Below are 21,224 nucleotides of genomic sequence, written 5' to 3' on the forward strand. Positions count from 1 at the left end.
AATATGTTAATGTTTACTATCCATCAATGAAGTTGATGTTTACTATCCACTTAGGAAGCAGGTCCGTACTAAGAAATATACAATGGATTTCCTTTCATGAATTACCTAAGCATCACTTCAATCCTATTTAGAAATCATGAAATTATCACTTTATGCATAAGAAAATAGAGATTTAAGGTGAATAGGACGAAGTGTTTCTAAATCCCACAGCTAGTTCTTGTTAAAAATCTGTGTGAATCCAGATCTGCCTCCAAGTTCCATGATTGTAATGATTACAATACTATTGGCCACCTGCTGTTTTGCCTCCCTCTCCCTCAGCTAAGGGTCAATAAGTACATTGTGTGCCACTGTTCTTAACCGAGCCACACATACTCCTAAACAGGGCTCTTTTTGAGGCACATTTTATAAAATCATTTCTCTAAAGTCATGACTATTTCCCTATACATTTCCACAATATTCAAAGCAAGACTTACCTGTCCTCTGAAAGCTCAGCTGAAATCACCAACTATATTTTCCCCCAGGTATTCCAGACCAAAATAACCTCCCTATACCTAACAAATCTCTCCCGCTAAGAACTATTCACGTTTTTACTGCTTAGCATCTTCACGTTTGGCTCTATTCCCCTCGACAGACTATAAACAGCACATACATGCTTTTACATCTCTACCCTTCATAATGTATTGCACATAGGAGACATCTCAAAGCACATCACATCAATTTTGTATTAGTGCCATGTGTCATGAATTGCTTAGAGATATGTTTTGGGATCTCTTCTTTTTCCTCATTCTCTAATAATGATGCAACTTTTATCTTTTCTTGCATTTCCCATAATGCCGAAATCCTTATCTATTCTATATATTTTTCACTCTGCACTTTGTCTCTTGTGTAACTCTGTTCTGGGAACTCCAAAGCAGTTAAGTTTATTAGTAGTGATTAACACAGCTGGTTATTTTCCATATAAGGCTAACACATAAGGCTCTTGTGGATGTGTTCAAACTTTTTTTTTTTACTATGATTAAACTCAACAGACCTAGGGAAAATGTTTTATGACTTATTGTATATGGTGGTTAAAGAGAAATTTTAGAATGGTTTAAAATCTTGCTGTGTGTAATCCAGGGACCAGCAGGATCAGTATCATCTGGGAGCTTATTATAAATTGCAGAACCTCGTAACCTCCTACCCCATCCAGGTATGCTGAGTCAGAATCTGCCTTCTAACAAGATTTTCAAGTGATTGTCATGAATATTAGGTTTCAGAAATACTGGTTTTAAAAAACAAGTTAGGGATGCCTGGGTGGCTCACTGGGTTAAGTGTCTGACTCTTGATCTCGGCTCAGGTCATGATGTCACAGTTTGTGAGTTTGAGCTCCACATTGGGCACTGCACTGATGGTACAGAACTAGCCTGGGATTCTGTCTCTCCTTCTCTCTGCCCCTCTCCTGTTTGTTCTCGTTCACATTCTCTCCTCTCTCTCAAAATAAATAAATAAAAATTTAAAAAACAATTTAATGGTAGCTGTATATACAAATGGTTATGTCTGATGTTTCATATGGTTCTCATAATCCCAACACCACCAAAGGTAGGTAAATGGTGGTATTTCTATTTTATAGATGAGAAATAAGTCTCAGATGTTAACTCACCCCAAATCATTCTTCAAATCAGTTATGCTGATCTTGGAACCCAGAGCTGTCTGCTTGAAGACTCTTTTTCCAATGTTCTATTGTAGATATAGCAGGCAAGCTCAGCGTCTTCCCATCCCGGAGACCATACCATCCCAGCGTGCACTGCCTGGATTTAGCTCTGCCCCTCTCAGCAGTTCTCAATTAATGTCTAAAGGCCCTACCCCCTTGAGCCTCCAGGTGAGATAATTCTGTGGTGTTTTAAAGTATCTCAAAGTTTATTTGCAGGATTAATTTCCAATTGACTGCTGTGATAGATGGCTTAATAATTCATCATTTTTGGCTGCTTTCCTATTTCCCTGCACCTCCCAACAAACTATCGATAATTAAACCCTTATTTCAGGCTCTGCTTCTGGAGGGAATCAGCATTAAGGCAGCAGAAAAAGCCCAGTTCTTAGTAGAGGTTTCTCACACAAAAAAAGAAGCATGTAGAAGTGAATAATCTTGATTATAGTGAGTATAACATCATTAGCAATAGTGAAATTTTTTATAAGACTGGTGGCAGGTGAAAGATGGACTCTGTGATATTTATGAAAATGAAGTGTCATTGGGAAATCCAAGAAAAAAAAAACTGAGTCAACTCCTTTCCAAGTGGAGAGAGAGATGTGATTTTCTTCTACAGGTATCTGTTACATGGATCTTTAGAAAGAATCTCTTGTCCTTGGTTTAGAACTATTATCTGTGGGAAGAATAAACAAATGTCTTTGGAACATAAATACTTTCTGTTCCTCGAGGCTTCATACATGAAAGTAAGAGAAATTTTAACTGAGCCAATGTGAGTTCACTCCTTGGTGAGTCACAGAAACCACACTGAGTTGTCTGTTGTACAAAGAAAACTTTATTTGCAGCAAGTAAGAAGATCACAGGGAATGGCTTCCAAAGTGGTGACTCCCCGAGAGAGGGTTAATGGGTGCCTTTTGTTTGGAGTTAGGATGAATATTTGTCATCATATGTAAAGGGGGCCATAAGGTCACACATGCACTTTAAGGAAACATGCCTATACATACATTGTATGTTATGTAAATAAGGCTGAGGTCTGGAGTGGAGATTTTAGTATTAAAATAGGCTAAAGGCAATTCTGGTCATGGGTGTGGTGAGGTGGTCACTCCATGGTCCATCTGTGCAGGTGCAAGTCAGGGGTTTTAACTCAAAGGGCCTTGGTGGTCAGGTTGCCATCACCTGAGTGGTGGTTTCAGGTTTCATTGCCTGAGTTAGGAGGCAAGCCATATAGAAGAACTTAAGGAAAAATGTAAGACAAAGGTTAGTGAGTACAAGCAAGTAGGCAGTAAAGGCCAGGTTTCTGGGTCTCACAGGTTACAAAATCTCATTGTGTAAATTGAATATCCTATCTGACTGTGGCATAAAGAAAGTAAAGACTTTAAATATGTTTGTACTCAGGGCCAGTTTCATGGCCCTGCACTTGGTTTAATGCTCTGCTGTCACTGCCTTGAAATTCTTAGTCATTGTGAACAAGGTACCCTACATTTTCATTTTGCAATGGGTCCTGAAAATTATGTAGCCTGTCCTCTTTGTACTAATTAAAGATTGTTTGAAATATAGATTTTCGTGATACAAGAAAGAGAAGTCAAGCTAAAGGAACTACAGGAGTTGAAAAACAAAGTATCTTTGGGAAAACAAACACCAATCAAAGTTGGAATTTCTAGAAGCTTCTGGGAATTGTCATTAGAGTTTTGCTGCATAGAGAGCAGAAGGAATGCAATGTAATCTGGAAATTGGGTGGTACTTCTCAAACCTACATATACATGTACTGGATGTGATTGCAGAGGCCACATGTTTGATGTGAAGCTAGCAAGGAAAATTCAGGTGACCCAGAAAATTAGGAGCAAAAGAAGTGAGTCACTTGAGCTAGTTGTTCTATATCAGGCAAGCAAATATGTGTTCCTAATGACATCCAGTATTTACAAAACATTTACTCTGTGCCTGGAGTTGCTCTAAGGGACTGAAAGTCATCCCTAATCCTTACAGCAACCCTGTGAGGCAGGTGCTATTACTGTTCCTATATCACCAGTGAGGAAATTTGGGGACAAAATGAGAGTGACTGCCCTAGGCTCTTGCACCTAGCAAATCCTGGAACCTGGGTTAAGAACCCTGGCAGGCAGACTCTAGAGCCCAAACTCTTAATTACAACAGAGTCCCCCTCCCCAGTGCAATAGCTTTGTACACCCAGAGGTGGATGAAGCAGATATTGTGCTGAAAGTCCCCCTTAGAGAAGTTGAAGGGGAAAGGCCGAGTCCCCAGTGGTGCAATCCTTAGTGCAGTAAAGTTCCCCATTCCCCAAGGGGTGGGGGATGGGATAGGGGCAGCAGCAAATAAACAGTCACAGACCTTGAGGAGTCCAAGTGGGGTTTTCCTGGGTCCATTTTGCTTCACAAGCAATTTTCCATGGATTTCCACCAGGCCACGTCAGGTTGTCAGTGGTCTTCAAACTGTTCCACTGAGTCTGCCGGTCAGCTGAAAGACTCAAAGGTCTTGTGGGGAGAGACAGGACTCAGTTGAGGGTCTCAGGCTCCTGCTGATTACAACTTGGGCAACCGTACTTTCGCCCATTTTAGTCTCAATACAGGAATGATGAATAAGAATTAGCTTGCAAAAAGAAAACGAGTTTCTGCAACTAAAATTAAATGTTTAAAAATCATTGTTCTGGCTGTCATTTTATTTTATTTTTTTTTTAAATTTTTTTTTCAACGTTTATTTATTCTTTTGGGACAGAGAGAGACAAAGCATGAACGGGGGAGGGGCAGAGAGAGAGGGAGACACAGAATCAGAAACAGGCTCCAGGCTCTGAGCCATCAGCCCAGAGCCCGACACGGGGCTCGAACTCACGGACCACGAGATCGTGACCTGGCTGAAGTCGGACGCTTAACCGACTGCGCCACCCAGGCGCCCCTGGCTGTCATTTTAAAACAACCAGGAGAAAATGAGTTAGCTGTAGGTAGATCACATGTCCCTCCTCCTCCCCAAACACAACTCATGTTCAATATGGGTCAGTAGAGAAAAGATGATATTGGTATTTGGTATTTGTGGAGCACTGGACAGAACGTAATTGAAACTTTTCTGTGCCAAATGCTCGCTGTAAGTTTGTTCCTAGTTTAAGAAAGATTCTTTTAATTGTTTGCACCAGGTCTTTCCAAAAAGAAAAAAAGAAAAAAAAATCTCTATAGGGCCATCTCAGAAGCATCTACAAATGACAACCCTTCCATTCAAACCTGGAATTAACTGTTCCTTCTGCTTTCTACAGCATCCAACAATTATTTGACTATCGATCATGCATAAAACACAATGGAGCCTGCTGTCAAAGGACTCACAATCTAATTGGTAAGAGGACCTAAGTAATTATCTATGCCAGTCATGGTTATTGCCACTTACCACCTCCTGTTGCCAAGAAAGGAGAGCATGCCAATGGCTGTGAGATGTGAGAAAATTGATACAATAATGGCAATCAGGTTTGGCATTAAAGAAATTCAGTCCACTGAATGGACATGTAATTAGTTTCCCAAAAGAAGATGAAATAACTGCTTCGTAGAAGCACAAGTAACAGGAACAAATCCCACAGACCTTGAAAAGCCTTCTTGGAAGGCAGGAACTGGGCTTTTTAATATGTCTTTTCCTGGAGGATTCTCCTATCCCACACACTCTTCAACATCTGAGCCTATGTGTCAAATTTCATACACTTTTGTTTATGATCCAGATGGACTTCTGTATGATTCAGCTCATAGTTGACGATGACAGCACACCTTCCTTAGTGACATAATTCTTTTTTTAATGTTTATTTATTTTTGAGAGAGAGACAAAGTATGTATGTGCGAGCCAGTGAGGGGCAGAGAGAGAGGGAAAGCGAGAATTCCAAGGAGGCTCTGTGGTGTTAGTGCAGAGCCTGACTCGGGCTGGATCCCACGAACAATGAGATCATGACCTGAGCCAAATTCAAGAGTTGGGATGCTTGACCAACTAAGCCACCCAGACACCTCTATTGATATAATTCTAATAAGAATGTGTCAGCAAGTGGTGTTTGTGGAGAGTCAAATGTGTACAGCCCTCTGGGGTAATCTAATTATTTATTATAAAATAAATATACTTGGGGTGCTCAGTCGGTTGGGTGTCTGACTTTGGCTCAGGTCATGATCTCGCGGTTCCTGGGTTCAAGCTCTGCATTGGGCTCTGTGATGACATCTCAGAGCCTGGAGCCTGCTTTGGATTCTGTGTCTCCCTCTCTCTCTCTGTTCCTCCGCACTTGAACTCTGTCTCTCTTTCTCTCAAAGGTAAATAAAGATTTAAAAAAATAATAAAATAAAATAAAAATAAAAATACTTAAAATGTTCTAAAACATCCAGGGCTAGAAACGTATGTCCCTACCTCTTTTTTACCAGTCCATTCCAGGGTTTAAAAAAGTACACCTATCAGAGAACAACTGGCAGTTGCCAGAAGGCAGGTGGGTGGGGAGATGGGCAAAATAGGTGAAGGGAATTCAGAGGTACAAAATTCCAGTTATAAATAAGTCACAGAGATGAAATGTGCATGAATATGACATGCATGTAGTCAATAATATTGTAACAATGTCATATGTGACAGATGGTAACTACACTTATGGCGAGCACTGAGTAATGTATACAATTGTCAAATCACTGTGTTGTACACCTGAACCTAATAGAACATTGTATGTTAATTATACTTCAATAAAAAAAAGATAGACCTGTTACAAAAGCAAAGCATTGCACAAAACTTTGACTCCTGAATTTGCACTGTTCCTTCAAATAATAGGGGTTAGAGAAGAGACCAAGTGTAATTCAAGGCATATCAACTCTAAAACTATTGCTGTGCTTCTATTCCCTAGACCACATCTTTCTTTCCCCCTTTTTAAGAACATTATCATTGTGATAAATATAAATACCCATAAAATTTACCATATACTTTGTTTTAAATTATAAAAATAAATTTTTAGAGTGTGAAATGAGAAAAGAGAGACCCTTGAAGGTTCTTCTTCAATTTATAGCTTCTGTTTTTCCTACAAGCACATAAACTACCAAAATACTTCACAATTCCCGTCCCTCCCTCTCTTAATTTTAGCGTGTTTCCTTTCTCCTTTTATCCTAAATCAGCCTTTTAAATAACAACATGTCAAATTTGTGAACCAGTCATCTATGAATTCATAAACACAACCATAAGAATGGTTTGAGATGTTCGACAAGTTGTACCTCTAGAATTAGGTTGCAAATGAAGTTATTAAAGGAAATTTCAGGATTCCGGTATATGTTCCAAATTTTGATAGTCAGTTAAGAATAGTAACCACTTTCCCCACAAAAAATTCTTGGCATGGTTTATAATCCATTCAGAACCTCTTCACAAAATGGAGGGAAGCTATTTTTTCCTCCGTATCGGGACTTATGTAACAACTAAAACAGCATAAAGTTAGGGTGGGCTACCTCAAAGTAGTCCCACCATCACCGAAGAGACTGAAGCAGAGGCAAAATAAGCTACTGGGAAAGTTGCCCAGAGGTAGAAGAGTGTCAGGATTTATAGACTTGGGGGACTTCAATGGCCAGCACTAACAAGGGATGCAGTAATAGTAAACAGGAATTTCTTTCTTTTTGCTTTTTGTCTCCAGTCCATCCTATTTGAATCTGCCACCTATAGTGTGAGCAACCTCTTGGATGCTCAGGCTCCATGGAGTAGAGAAATATTCCACATCTGTGGGGCCCTGGGTATCCAAGAGGCACAAGAAGATGCTAGTTGGGAATCAGTGCTGGGTGCTAGTTACTGGCAGGTTGCATGACCTTTGAAAATTCACTCAGCTTTCCTGGGCCTTGTTATTCTCAAATGCAAACTCAGGAAACAAGGCTGGATGCCCTCTATGTCTATTATGTGATCATTCCTTGCCTCCTTCCCCTTCTCCCTAGGCAACAAATGTCGTTTCTTCACGTTCCTGGTCACTAATAGATGCCAGATAATCCAATACACTTTCTCCCCATTTTTAATCTGGACGTTGAGAAGCAACTAGCAGTGTGTGCCACAGGAACGAGGGACCAGCACTCCCCTCCTCTCCCAGCAGCATAATCACACTGTCAAGGTTTAGCTGGTGTGTAATTGTACAGAAAAAAAATGTGTGGTCCCTAACCTCTCTTGCAGTTGCATATCTCCAGATGACTAAGTCTGGCCCACAAAATATAAACAGAAGTGTTAGATGGCTGTCTCTGAGCATTCCTTAATGGGGCTGTGGGAATGCTCTTTGAACTTATTTCATCATCTTTTCTTCCATCTGCTGCCTCAAGCTGAGAATGTGAGGCCAGAATGGCAGCACTGCATGGGCCACACTCATTTCCCCAGGGCAGTGAGGTAAATGGGCCAAAGTGGCTAGATGGTGAAGAAGAGCTTCTGGATGGCCCTGGGCCACCCTCCTTCAAGCTGGCCCCAAATGGGAAATGCACTTCTGTCCCATTGAAGGCACCCTTATTTTGGCTTTCAGATACTCATCATCCTAACTGATAGAGTTTTACCCACACAAAATACTTTTTTGTTCAGAAGGCTCTTAAGGAGTTCCTGTCTAGGTATAATTTTGGAATGGTAGAGTGGGGGGCCACTTCTGTGATAAGGCAAGTATTGCTGTTGTTACCCCATCAAAACTGCGGGTCCTCTGCCTATACAAGGTTGTCCCTGGGTCCAAGGGCAGTCCTGACACTGGTGAAGCAACCATCATCAGATACTAACCAGAAAGTCTCGGTTTGCTGTCTGTATTTAATTGTCTCTCTCTAACGGTTTGTCTCCTTATCTATCTTACTTTCCCTGAGGGTTGTTAGAGGGGTGGGGGATGGGGGGATGGGATAAATGGGTGATGGACATTAAGGAAGGCACTTGCTGGGATGAGCACTTGGTGTTATATGTAAGTGATGAATCACTAAATTCTACACTTGAAACCATTACTACACTATATGTTAACTAATTTGGATTTAAATTTTTAAAAAAGTCATTGATCTTCTCTCAGTGTATTTTGCTGTTGGAAGCCCCCAGGAGTCTTGCAATCTTTATTAGCAATGTGTCCAACTCATACCCCATATTTTAAACAGGCTTCTTTGCTCTTGTGGTTTTACTGAAAATTCCAGAGTCATGTCTCCTGGTAGGCTGTTGAGGAAGAATTTTTTTGCAATGAGTGCCAAGCCCTTGAAATTAGACTATGCTCCCTTGGGAATGGTGTGTTAGCTGCCTGAAACTCTCTGCTTCTTTGCAGTGGATGCTTTTGGATGATTACTTTTATTATAAGCAGATAACCCTGGAGGTCTTGGAGTTAGGCACCCAAGATCCTTAGATTATTCTCTCTCTCTCTCCCTCTCTCTCTCTTTTCTTGCTTGTTCTAAGCAATGCTAGTAACTAGAAGCAAGGACTTACTCAAAGCTAACATCCTGAAGAAATCTGTGCAACTCAGGGTGATATTTATATCTTTTAGCCACAAACAGGGCACAGGCACAATCCAACCAGTCCTCAGCTGTGCAAACTACTGATACAGCCAAGCTTGTGCATACCAGCAGTCTCTCAGCCCTGGTACAGATGATCAAAATCAAAGTTTTCACACAGATTGATCCTTGAGGTGTGTGTCCTATACCTGCAGCTGCAGAATACCTTCAGGACTTTTATCTGGCTTTGCTTTTCCTTCATTTCCAAAGGATGTTTTTTTAAACTCTTTTCTTCCCTTCCCTACTCACCTTGGTATTAGGACAAATTGGCTCTCCCTTTCACTGAGATTAAAAGCTTTCCAAATTTTTCATGTTCCTACTTTTTCACTTAAAAAATACCATCTCCTGGGGCACCTGGGTGGCTCAGTTGGTTAAACATCTGGCTTCGGCTCAGGTCATGTGGTTCATGAGTTCAAGCCCTGCATAGGGCTTACTTCTGTCAGCACAGAGCTCATTTTGGATCCTCTGTCCTCCTCTCTCTCTCCCCATCTCTCTCTGCCTATCTCTCTCTCTCCCTCCCTCCTCAAAAATGAATAAAACATTAAAAAAAAAACCATCTCCTAGTGAAAGAAGCCAGTCCCAAAAGACCACATAATAAACAACTCCACTGAAATGAAGTGTCCAGCATAGGTGATTCTATGGAGACACAAAGTAGATCAGTGGTTGCTTAGGGGTGAGAAAGTAGGGGGATAGAAAAGTGATAACTAAAGGGTCCAGGATTTCTTTTTAATGATGAAAATATGTTAGGATTGTCTGTGGTAATGATCGCATATGTTTGTGAATTTACTTAAAACAACTAAACCATGCACTTTATTTTTTTTAATTTTTTTAACGTTTACTTATTTTTGAGATAGAGAGAGACAGAGCATGAACGGGGGAGGGTCAGAGAGAGGGAGACACAGAATCTGAAACAGGCTCCAGGCTCTGAGCTGTCAGCACAGAGCCCGATGCGGGGCTTGAACTCACGAACCTTGAGATCATGACCCGAGCCGAAGTCGGACGCTTAACCGACTGAGGCACCCAGGCGCCCCTAAACCATGCACTTTAAATGAGTCAACTGTATTTGTAAATTTTATGTCCTTAAAAACTGTTAAATACCATGCTAGCAACTATGGTCTGGAGAAACACGTACTAAAATACAGGTTTTCAAGTGGTTGCCAGTTGGTTGAATATTGGTGTTTTTGTTTAACTTCTGTTTAAATCAGTCATCAAATTTTTTAAAAAAGGGTTCTTAAATAAAAATCCAGTCTTGAGATCATAATCTCCAGGATCAACAGCTCCATATTCCTGCACAGGGACAAGTGGCTGGCTCTTAGCTGCTTAGAACCCCTGAGATGAGACCTGAGCTCTCCCAGGCACCTCATCCTGCTAACTTGACTGGTCCATCATGTTATTATTTATTGAATATGCATTAGGTATCATATACTTTTTCTCTTCTCTCTTCTCTCAGGACAAAAACCTCACAAACCTCTATGGTCTCTTTCCACCACCTTCTTCCCCTTCAGCCTATAGACTTTTCCTGGTCTCTATTAGCATAAAAAATTTCATGCAACTAAACAACCTTCTGTTGATCCTGCTACTTTCTCAGGTTAGCTGTTTTATCTTTCCGCTTTATTTTTACCTACAAACTTGTTAGGTATAATCTATATTCACTACCATTTCTTTCCTTCCTACTCCTTTGCTGATAATTTTGGTTTTCATTACTCTACTGAAGCTTCTACTAAAGGTCATTAGAAAAGGGCAGTAAGTCATGAAGTCTAATGCCCTTTTCTTAATTCTTTCTTCAATGCTTTGCCATTGTTCTGCCCAGAAAATACAGAAAAAAATAGAAATGGAAAAAATCATCATTATTCCCCTAACGTAACAATTATAATGTTTTATTTATTTTTGAGAGTGAGAGAGAGATAGAGTATGAGTGGGGAGGGGCAGAGAGAGAGGGAGACACAGAATCTGAAGCAGGCTCCAGGCTCTGAGCTGTCAGCACAGAGACCGATGCCAGGCATGAACCCAAAAACTGAGATCATGACATGAGCCGAAGTCTGAGGCTTAACTGACGAGCCACCCAGGCACCCCCCCTTTTTTTTTAATATTTCTGCTTTATTTATTTATTTTGAGAAAGAGAGAGAGAGTATGTGAGTAGGACAGGGGCAGAGAGAGAGAGGGAGAGAGAGAATCCCAAGCAGGCTCTGCACCATCAACGCAGAGTCTGATGCGGGGCTCAAACTCATGAACTGTGAGATCATGACCTGAGCTGAAATCAAGAGTTGGCCACCCAGGGGCCCCAGCATTTTAAAACTCTAAGAAAATGGGTTTCCTTTTGATTTCACCAGAGTTCTGACATTTCGTGGATCTTCCACAAGGACTACTCCCCTCCCTATATATATTAGGCTGTTCAACAAATAATTAACTAAGATGGGCTGTTGTATTCAGAGAAAATTATGCTTAGACACTGAGATTATCTCTGTCAATAATTTATTTAACACAGTTTCACTTCAGGAATTATAATTTATAATAACATTTCATAAACCAATAGCATACAGGAAAGTGTTTCTTAATAAGCCAATAAAGAAATAACATACTCCAAACCAATGACAGATTAATTACACTATTGTTCCAGATAAAAGGTAGATGAAAGAAATGAAGTCCAAATTTAGGTGAGGTGTACCTTTCTACAAGTTGGTTCTTGGAGGAGTCAGCTTAGCCAACCAAGAGATGACATCCAGCTGCCAGCACAAAGCAAACGTCCCTTATTGCTAGAGCACAATCCTAAGGGAATGAAGGCTCTGGTGTTGGCAGACAAGATTATCTCCTTCACCATGCTGCTGCATGGCTTTTACCACTGAAGGCAAAGGATCTCCTTGCCACAGCAGGAGTTACTGCCTCAAGGTCCCTGGAGAGCTATTTAGATCAGCAAAGGGTAGCCTGTCCCAGACCTGACACTCTTGGTAAGTCCCCACAAATTCTTGGTATTTAAAGTTTAAATGAGTATTACATCATACCCACTCTTCCATATGTTCTACTTATAAGTCCCCAGAGGCACCTGACAACAGTTGAGCTACTGAGTGCTTATCAACAATAGATGACAACATCCTGAAACAGCTTCCTCAGTGTAAACACTTTCACCTTTAGACAAAAGCAACTTCACTTGAGTCACAAACAAGTGGATTTGAAATCATAACAAACCACTATACCACATGGGCCCTGGGTACAAACAAGACCCTGTCCTCATAGAGTTTATAGTCTGGTGGAGAATTACATGGATGTACACTTTTCAACTGGGCAGAACTCCAAAAGAAAGAGCATAATTCTTAGAAACCACACAATGACAAGGAAGGTGACCTTGATGAGATGGGTAGTGGGATCAGGGAAGATGTTCATGGGCAAGTTGTTTGTCCAGTTAACTTCTACTTATCCTGTGCTTCTCCTCTCATAGAAAATAAGGGGGGAGAGAGACAGGGAGAGAATGAGAGAATGAGAGAGAGAGAGAGAGAGAGAGAGAGAGAGAAGGCATTTCAGGCAAAACAACAGCAAGCAGCATGCAGGAAGGACAAAGAGAATACAAGGTAAGGCTAGAGAGATTTGATAGGATCTTCTAAGTCATGGTAAGAGTTTTGTTCTTTATCCTAAAAGCAATAGGGAGGCATGGAAAGTTATAAGCAAGGGAAAGGACACCATCACATCAATTTTTAAAAAAATGATCCTGCTGCATTTTATAGAGAATTAGCACAAGAGCCAGAGAAGAGAGAGAGAGAGAGAGAGAGAGAGAGAGAGAGATTGCAGTGAGTCATCTATTAATGTAGGATAGGTGAGAGTTAATGGCTGACGGATTCCACAGAGATTTAAGTCAACAGGAGGCATGTAGACTTTTGGAATACCATCTAATCATCAGAAAATCTCAAGGCTTTCTCCCCCTTCCTCCAAACTCAAGAAGAAAGTACTCATATCAAGGTGATGGCTGAGGATACTGTTGGCCTTGTATTGTCAGGGTTGGAGTTTTTTACGTTAAGGAACAGAGGCTTGAAACACTTTCTTTCAGTTAAACAGAGTAATCCGGCTGAGACAGGTTCCCCCCTCTCCCCTCCCTCAGGTCAGGAGACCATGCAAGAACTAGAGCTAGGTGGAGGAGGCTGTTAGAAAAGATACCTGAAGCCTTGAGCTAGAAGAACAAAAGTTGCCCTTGTGGTTCACTCTTTGTCCATCTGGACCACCTGGTTAGGTTTAGTCCCAAACCTCAGCCCTTTGGGAATTGAAAAGAGTTCAGTGCAAATGCAAAATCCCTCAGAGATATCTTCCCAGTCTTTATCTGCTGACAGAATTTTCTCCTTCCTCCCTAGTTCCTGCCACCCTATGGTTTGACAAATAGCATTCAATCATGACCACTGTTGAATCCATTGCTTCAGATACTGAAGACAGAAAAGTAAAGGATGGAGAAGTAATTTCCCTCAACCTTTTCAGAATGTACTACTCCTTCCCTTGCAGTTCCTTTTGTATTTCAATTAGGGCCTCTTCGTACAGCACTTCTTACATACCTGGTGGTACTGAGTTGTCCTTTCCCTGGATCCCAGATGCATTTGCAGTAAGGATATAAAAAGCTATAAGGCTTTGTTGTTACTTCACCAGATTGAACAGCATATAAATTATGATGTTACACTGACTGTGCCCTCTGACTCGCAGAGAAAGCACGATATGCTCATCTCCATTAAGGCCCTTTGTAGGCCACAGGGGAAAGTACCTGGTAGAAGTAATGAAGGCATTGAGGATAACCATCTATCTGAAATGTACTCTTCAGAGAGACTAGGTGGGCTTATTTGGTACCTGTTGTTATTGTTTATCTGCTTTGTCATGTTTGTTAGTTTTTGTTTTTTGTTACTGTTGTTTTAGATTTCAGTGAGCCCTTCTAAAGAACAGATGGTACATCCTCTCCCTCCATACCCCCTTTCACCCTTTAAAACAAAATAAGTGACAGCCAAGGTAGGACCCTGGGGAAATGGGCCAAGGATGCCATTGAAATTGATCTAGTTGAGGTCCTAAAGTAGAGGGGCAAGAGGGGCTTCATGGTGTAGGTCCATCCCATGTCACTGATTTAGGACACTGCATTCAAGGTTAGGGCCAACACACAGATGAATGGCCTAAAATAGTCGTTAAATATTATTCTTCAAAAACTGTGGTGTGGCCACAATAGATGATACCCAGGGTTTGTAGCCCAACCACTGGTTAACCCTTACCTATCCAGCTCTTCCCACCACCCAATTCTGTTCAAATCACCTTGGTCTACTTGCCATTCCCCAACATGCCCTGTCTTCATTAAGATAGTTGATAAAACCAATATGTGCTCAGAACAAGAAAGAAGACCATTCCAAGCCTTTTATCATTTTATGCTGACATTGTTCCAATATGCAGAGAAGAGAGAAAATACTCTCTTGTTAATTACCACCTGAACTCAAAATAATCTCAGAACTTGACCAAAAACAAAAAAGTCATTCCAGATCATTCCAAAGCCTTCTAAAAATGTGAATTATCTTTAGAAGATAGATTTTTAACAGTGTGGAGAAATTCACTGAAGACAGCCCTGACTGAATTGGACTTTCTGGGGCATAGGAATGGCAAGGAATTAGCTCAGAGAGATGAAGTTTATTATTGGCCCAGAACATCCAGCTCATTGACTGTCTGGGAGAGTTGTGGCAAGAAAATAATTGCCTGAAAGGAGATGGAAAATCCAGTAAAGGACTTCCACCCCTTAGGCAAGAGGTAGGAGAGAAGTGGGATACTCTGATCTGCTGTCTTTACCCTAGGCTTTGCTTAATGGCAAAAGACAGGAGATATAGGAGGCATTTAAAATCCAATTATCCTCAATCCTAAAGCTGCCTTAATGACAGCTATAACTTACACCTTTGCAGAACCTATTATACGCTCTAAAGATTCTTCCTTCTCCAAAGACTGCAGAATGAAAAGACACACAGCTGGCTGAGCACACGATGTTGTAATAAGCCCAGAACCCCTTGCAAGCTTTTCTAAAGGAGTGTCCTGAATCACACCACCATCCTGCAGCATCGTTGTTATCTCAGAACCCTTGTCAGGCCACTGAAAGTAGAGGCTTTACCAAAGCTGGTGGTTACTTTATTTAATAAAAGTCTCAATCTTACTATTTGGATTATTCAAAGTCTCTCTTGCTTATATGCAGTATCTAAAAAACAAAAAAAATGAACAAACAAGCAAAACAGACTCTTAAAAACAGAGAATAGGGGCGCCTGGGTGGCTCAGTCGGTTAAGTGTCCAACTTTGGCTCAGGTCATGATCTCACGGTTCGTGGGTTTGAGCCCCGCATCGGTCTCTGTGCTGACAGCTCAAAGCCTGGAGCCTGTTTCGGATTCTGTGTCTCCCTCTCTCTCTGCCCCACCCCCCACTTGCACTCTGTCTCTCTCTGTTTCAAAAATAAATAAACATTAAAAAAAACAACAACAACAGAATACACGTGGTTGCCAGAGGGGAGCGGGATGGGGAGTTAGGAGAAATTGGTGAAGGGGATTAAAAGTTACAAACTTCCAGCTATAAAATAAATAAATGATGGAGATGAAATGCACAGTATAGGGAATCTAGTCAAGAATATTATAATAACATGGTATAGTGACAGATGGTGACTACAATTAGCGTGGTGAACCCTAAATAATGTATAGAATTGTCAAATTACTATGTTGTACAACTGAAACTAATACAACATTGTATATCACCTATACTTCAATGATTAAAAAATACATAAAATAATAACATAAAAAATAAAATTTCTCTCCAAGTGTGGATGCTCAGGGGCGGGGGGACTTGGATGACGCGGGTCAGGAATATTGAACTTAAGGACAAATTAAGTTTCAAAAAATGTTTAAATTATGATAAATCTCAAGGTCAGCAGAGCACTTTGGTGCTGATGCCATTGGCTGCTATTTACTGTCCAGGAAGCTGCAGTACTGATTCCTAAACTTCCTCACCCACACGATATTTTCCCATAATACACACAGAAAAGGTAATTAGGCAGTCTGGTGAGCAGCCTTTGACACTCCGTTTCCTTTCTATTCAAATACATGAGGTCAGGGAAAGAGAAGCTGCTCCATCCAGTAAACACCAAGTCTGTGGCATTTTACACCTCGTTCATGACAAATTCTTAATTATTAGCTAACCATTGGGGCCCCACAGTGGCTCAGTTGGTTAAGAGTCCATCTTCAGCTCAGGTCATGACCTCGTGGTTTGTGAGTTTGAGCCCCACATCGGGCTCTGTGCTGACAGCTCAGAGCCTGGAGCCTGCTTAGGATTCTGTGTCTCCCTCTCTCTCTGCCCCTGTCTTTGTCTCTCAACATTGAATAAACGTTAAAAAAAAAAAATTGTTGTTATTAGGTAACAATACTCGCTTAAAGGATATTTTTTTAGAACTAGACTTCTATGGTAAAATAACTGGCCACGTATACTTTGGCACGAAACATTTGAGAAGCTCTATGTAATAAGCCCGCAGTTGGCTGAGAGCCTTTCCACCTCCATAAGGCCATGCAGCAAGTAGGATCATGACACATGAAATCCATACCTGGAAGTTTTCCCGAGGCCTCAGATGCCACTCACATGCAGCACTTCCCAGAGGTTGAGCCCCGGTATATTTAACAAGGACCTGTCAAAACAAGGTGATAAAAATAGAGTGTATTTTAAGTGTCTGCATTTAATAAATTAACACTTGTAAAATATATAAGCTTAACACAATTGTGCTGTTACAAAGTAACTTATAAAAATTACTTCAGGTTGTGTAGTATTATAATGAGACAATTTTATAGTTGGATGAAAAAAAAAAAACCTTTCACTCCCATCTTGGGTCTCTGTGTCAGTGTGTAAAACCCCATTTGAAGTGAAGGTTAAAGTCTAAATTTGGCGCATTTGCTGACATAAGGCCTGAGACTATACCAGTGGTCATCCTGGGCTAGACTTTGCTCTTCCTCCTTCAAAGGGACACAATGAAATCATTTTTTAATTTTTTTAAAGGAACAAGATTACTAAGGTTAGTAAGAGAGGGCTATTCTTTAAATCAAGATGTTGGCAGGATTCTTTCTTTCTTTCTTTCTTTCTTTCTCTTTTTTTTTTTTTTTTTTACATCTTGGTAAGGTTTCAGTATCTCTGGCTGGGCAATAATATGGAATATCATGGTCTAGTTTTTATACATGGCTTACTGTGTATCTCATGCCAAGGCAGCTGAATATGAGCTTAAGAGAATTTAATGGGCAATATGTATCAATGATCTAAAATTCCCCTCTGTCCACAGGGACTGCAAGACCAAGTGCCCTGGGCAAGAGACTAGGCAATTACCTACACAAAGTGGCTCACCAGAGGTGCATATTCAGAACAGGGTCTCTGACAGTGGAGAAAGAATAGCTTTTTCGCTCATTGCTTAGCAGCCATATTTTCCTGGTTTCAGAGAAATAATTCATTTTCTCAACTGTTAGAAGACAGAGCCGTTAGCTTCGTGTGAGCAGAGTGTTGGCCAGGAACACTTTGAGGGATAATTGTATGTCAGGAGAAAGTCCAGGGAAGTAAAGGATCTAGACATCAGTTGAAAACTGGGCAAGAATGAAGGCTGGTTAGCTAGCACAGCTCTCATAGACGACTGCAGACCCACTGCGGCAAGGCACTGCTGAAATGTGAGAGGCGGGGGACGCTGCCCTCTCCAGCAGGTGACAGATAATGAGAAACCACAGTGTGTCCTGGCAGCTTGAGGTTTCTTCTTCTTAGTCACAACCAACTCAGCAGCCTAGTATTGAAAGTCTGAGGAGGCTTCCCTGCGTGGCTCTTTAAAAGTAAATACAGCCTAGACTTCCTTTATTCGCAAACTTGTCAACAGTGCTCAGAATAAAATCCGGTAAATCTGCTGCCTTATTTGCTGAACCCGTCAAAACAAGAAAAGGATGCTATGTTGGAACATTCCCCTCTATTAATGAAAACCTCCAGTTTCATTTCTCCTCTCCCCCATCCCCCATCCCATTCATTCACTTATGCATTCAGTCAGCAGAGGAACCAGGGGATCCCATGAACTTTCATTGAGCATGTTCTAATTACAGTGTGAGGAATACAAAACTGTAAGGTTTGACTTCTTCCTGCAGGAACTCACAGTCTAGCTAAGGATAATGTATACAAATGATGTATAAAAACAAATGGTTGCCTTCCTCAGGGGTGAATGCAATAATGTGGGTGGGTACTTGGTAGAACAGTGGCTCAAAGGAGTGAGACAAAGAATCTACTTAATTGGAATCTTCACAAAGGCTGTTATCTGTTCCAGGTGCTGTGTCAAATACTTTACCTCCTTCAGTTCATTTAATTGTCCAATGGCCATCATTTGAAAGATCAGAAAACTAAGTCTCCAAAGAAAGCAAGTAACACACCCAAAGCTATCTAATAAGAGGCAGAGACAGGATTCAAGTCCAGGTCTGTCTTTTCAGTTCTCTGGCACTCCTTGCCCAGCGATGGCAAGGACAGTGAGCATGGAACTGCCCGGTCCATTTGGCTGGAGTTGTAGGGTCATGTAAGGGATGGTGGTAGTGTGGACAAGTTGAAGCCAAGGCCAACTTCCACTCCTGACTGCAGAGGGAACAGGTTAGAGGAGCTGGCCCTCACGACTGGCATGGACTTTTAACAGCATTCTTCACCTCTCCATCCTTTTCAGCTGCTTTCAAGGAATGCTGTACCCACCTTCACAGCCTCATAACCATTCCGTAAAGGCCTTTGGAACGAAGTAGGGCCCTAGCATCGGTGGCCAAGGGGATTTCTGTCTTGCTTCCTTTGTATGATCTTTATTTCCTCTTTTTACCCTTGGTAGACTCAGGAAAGAGAAAGTCTCTTCAGTTAAATGTTGTGACTCCTACATTAATTTTCCAAGAGGGCTGTTCCCCCATCTCCACCACTGTGTTCTTCATAGAAAAAGCTCCAATGAACAATCATATGTTACTTTGAATTTGGATACATATTTTATTCTACTGATTCTTAACACCCCCGGGGTATAAGACAAACTGCAACTCAGAAAACTGGATCACTACAATTGGGGCAGGCACAGAAGATTGGTCCCGACCCTCAGCGATTCTGGTACCAAACCTGCTACCCACCTCTGAGAGTCACTGTTCCAGCAGTTAAGCATCATTAGTGTTTTTGTACTCCAGTCAGCTTAGTTCAGCCTTTAAAGATGTTTAGCTTTACTCATTACTGACAGTGCTGATGCCAGCCAAAAGAGCACACGAGAAAAATTATTTAAAACCTGTAATCTTTTGGGGAGCCTGGCTTGCTCAGTCGGTAGAGCATGCAACTCTTGATCTCAGGGTCATGAGTTCAAGCCCCACGTTGGGTGTGGAACCTACTTTAAAATATAGTTGTTGTTTTTTTTTTTAAACCTGTGTTCTTTACTTATTTGTCTTTGGCATGTGTCTGTGTCACTAGGGTTTCTGTCCTTTAAACTATGAGTTTACTTTAGACCGAGAGAGAGGATCTGGTTCTCACCTCCATTGTCTTCATCTGCCCTTATGGACCCTCTTTCTTCAGGTTTTTTCCTGGGTTAACTTCACAGGTTCTGCTCACCCCCAAGACAACAACCTCAAAAAATGAGAGCCAAACTGAACACTCCCATAGCAATCACTGCACACTGCCCTTAAAACCACTAAATGAAGTAATGTAGGTAAATCAAACCCAAGGAGATGAAGTTAGAAGGTTCCCTTTTACAACTACCAGAAATGAAAATATCCCCCCCCCCAAGGTTGAAGCAATTTCTTCTGAGACACTTCTATTTTCAATCTGTCTAAGTTTCTATTTCAGGCTCCTGTGGCTGGAAAGGCTACAGATTATTATGGGCCATGTACATTTTGTAATTTACAGAAGTGCTTGCAAGGATCTTGCTTTGATGGTAGGAGGGGTAGAGGAAATTTTTGAAAGTTGTGTCAAAGTTTTACTTCCTGACCCCAGGGCCAAACACCGAGGGTTTGGCATGGAGTTGGCATTGGCAAATATTTGAGAAAGGCTGTTTGCTTTGCCGGAGTCATAGAGAGACTTTGAAAGATGTTGGCGTTTTCAACTGAAAACTTTTGAAAGGCCTCACCTATCGAATGTTCCTTTTCTATCAATTCAGTGTAGGAAGTTTGTAGAAGGTTCATTCAATTCAGTAGACAACACACAGACATACCGCCTGTGCTTGCATCACAAGAAGGATACCGCTCTTCACTCTTTCATCCCCCTCAACACCTACGTATACGTTCCCCACACTCACATCTCCCGCGTAGCAGAAGTTCATGGCCCATGTAAATTTGCTGTATGATTGAAGTGCATAGAAGACGGTTTTTATTAAAGTGTGGTCACAGCCCCTTGGGGTTTGCAGGGAACTTCCAAGTCAGAGACCTTTACATTGAGTGGCTCCAGGAGATGGTAAGATATATTTTTTAATTCAGAACCAGAATCACCTTCCAAATTTATATATAAATTGCTAACAACTTACCACGTGTGTCCAAAATGTCCTTTTAGAGAAATGTCTCTTCTTTGTCTTTAGAAACCAGTTTCCACAGGAGAAAGAAACAGTCAAAGGTAAAGCAGAGTCTGTCCTTCCAGCAGAACAATGTGTGGGCCAAGGTCAAAAGTGCTTATTCAAGTTACCATTCCACTTCAAAGAAGCTGATGGCTGTGGGGGAATCACAGAGGCAATTTACGGGAAGTTTGAACTCTTCACTAATTTCAGCCAATACAAGTATTATTCCTTTTTTTAAAAAAATAAATGGTTTTAAATAGAAGTGCACTTGGCATAATAATTTAATAAAGCTAAACACAGTACCAAAATATTGATCGTTAGCTTACCTCCAAAAGGCCTAAAGAATGCACATTCCATGGACACAAGTAACATTGCAATTCCTTCCTTTTTCTACTGCTTGCTTTGAAACCAAACAGCTAAGATAAGGCCTGTTGGCATGACAGTAACCCATGAATTAGCCCCTCTTCAATAGCCATACCCCATATTAATTCTGTGGGGCAGGACTGAGAGCATTATAAATTCAGGGGGCTTAGAACGAGTGTGCTTCTATTTTCCAAACCCC

At 41.2% G+C, this 21,224-nt stretch overlaps 1 long non-coding RNA gene across 2 annotated transcripts; it reads right to left on the reverse strand.

The window, feature by feature from the left end:
- Positions 1 to 2,498: 2,498 nt before the first annotated feature.
- LOC124520616 (uncharacterized) lies at positions 2,499 to 20,766 on the reverse strand. 2 transcript variants are annotated; one of them, XR_006964347.1, is made up of 3 exons: positions 20,636 to 20,766; positions 16,709 to 16,789; positions 2,499 to 4,167 (listed from the first exon to the last, which is right to left on the reverse strand). It is a non-coding gene; the product is annotated as an uncharacterized LOC124520616 (long non-coding RNA). The 2 variants fall into 2 exon arrangements; XR_006964346.1 differs by having other exon boundaries at positions 2,499 to 4,252.
- Between the last annotated feature and the right edge of the window lie 458 nt (positions 20,767 to 21,224).

The sequence above is a fragment of the Lynx rufus genome, unplaced genomic scaffold (genome assembly GCF_022079265.1).
Source record: "Lynx rufus isolate CCGP_SWC_20201006 ecotype Redwood Valley unplaced genomic scaffold, mLynRuf1.p SCAF_3, whole genome shotgun sequence".
NCBI classification, from domain to species: Eukaryota; Metazoa; Chordata; class Mammalia; order Carnivora; family Felidae; genus Lynx; species Lynx rufus.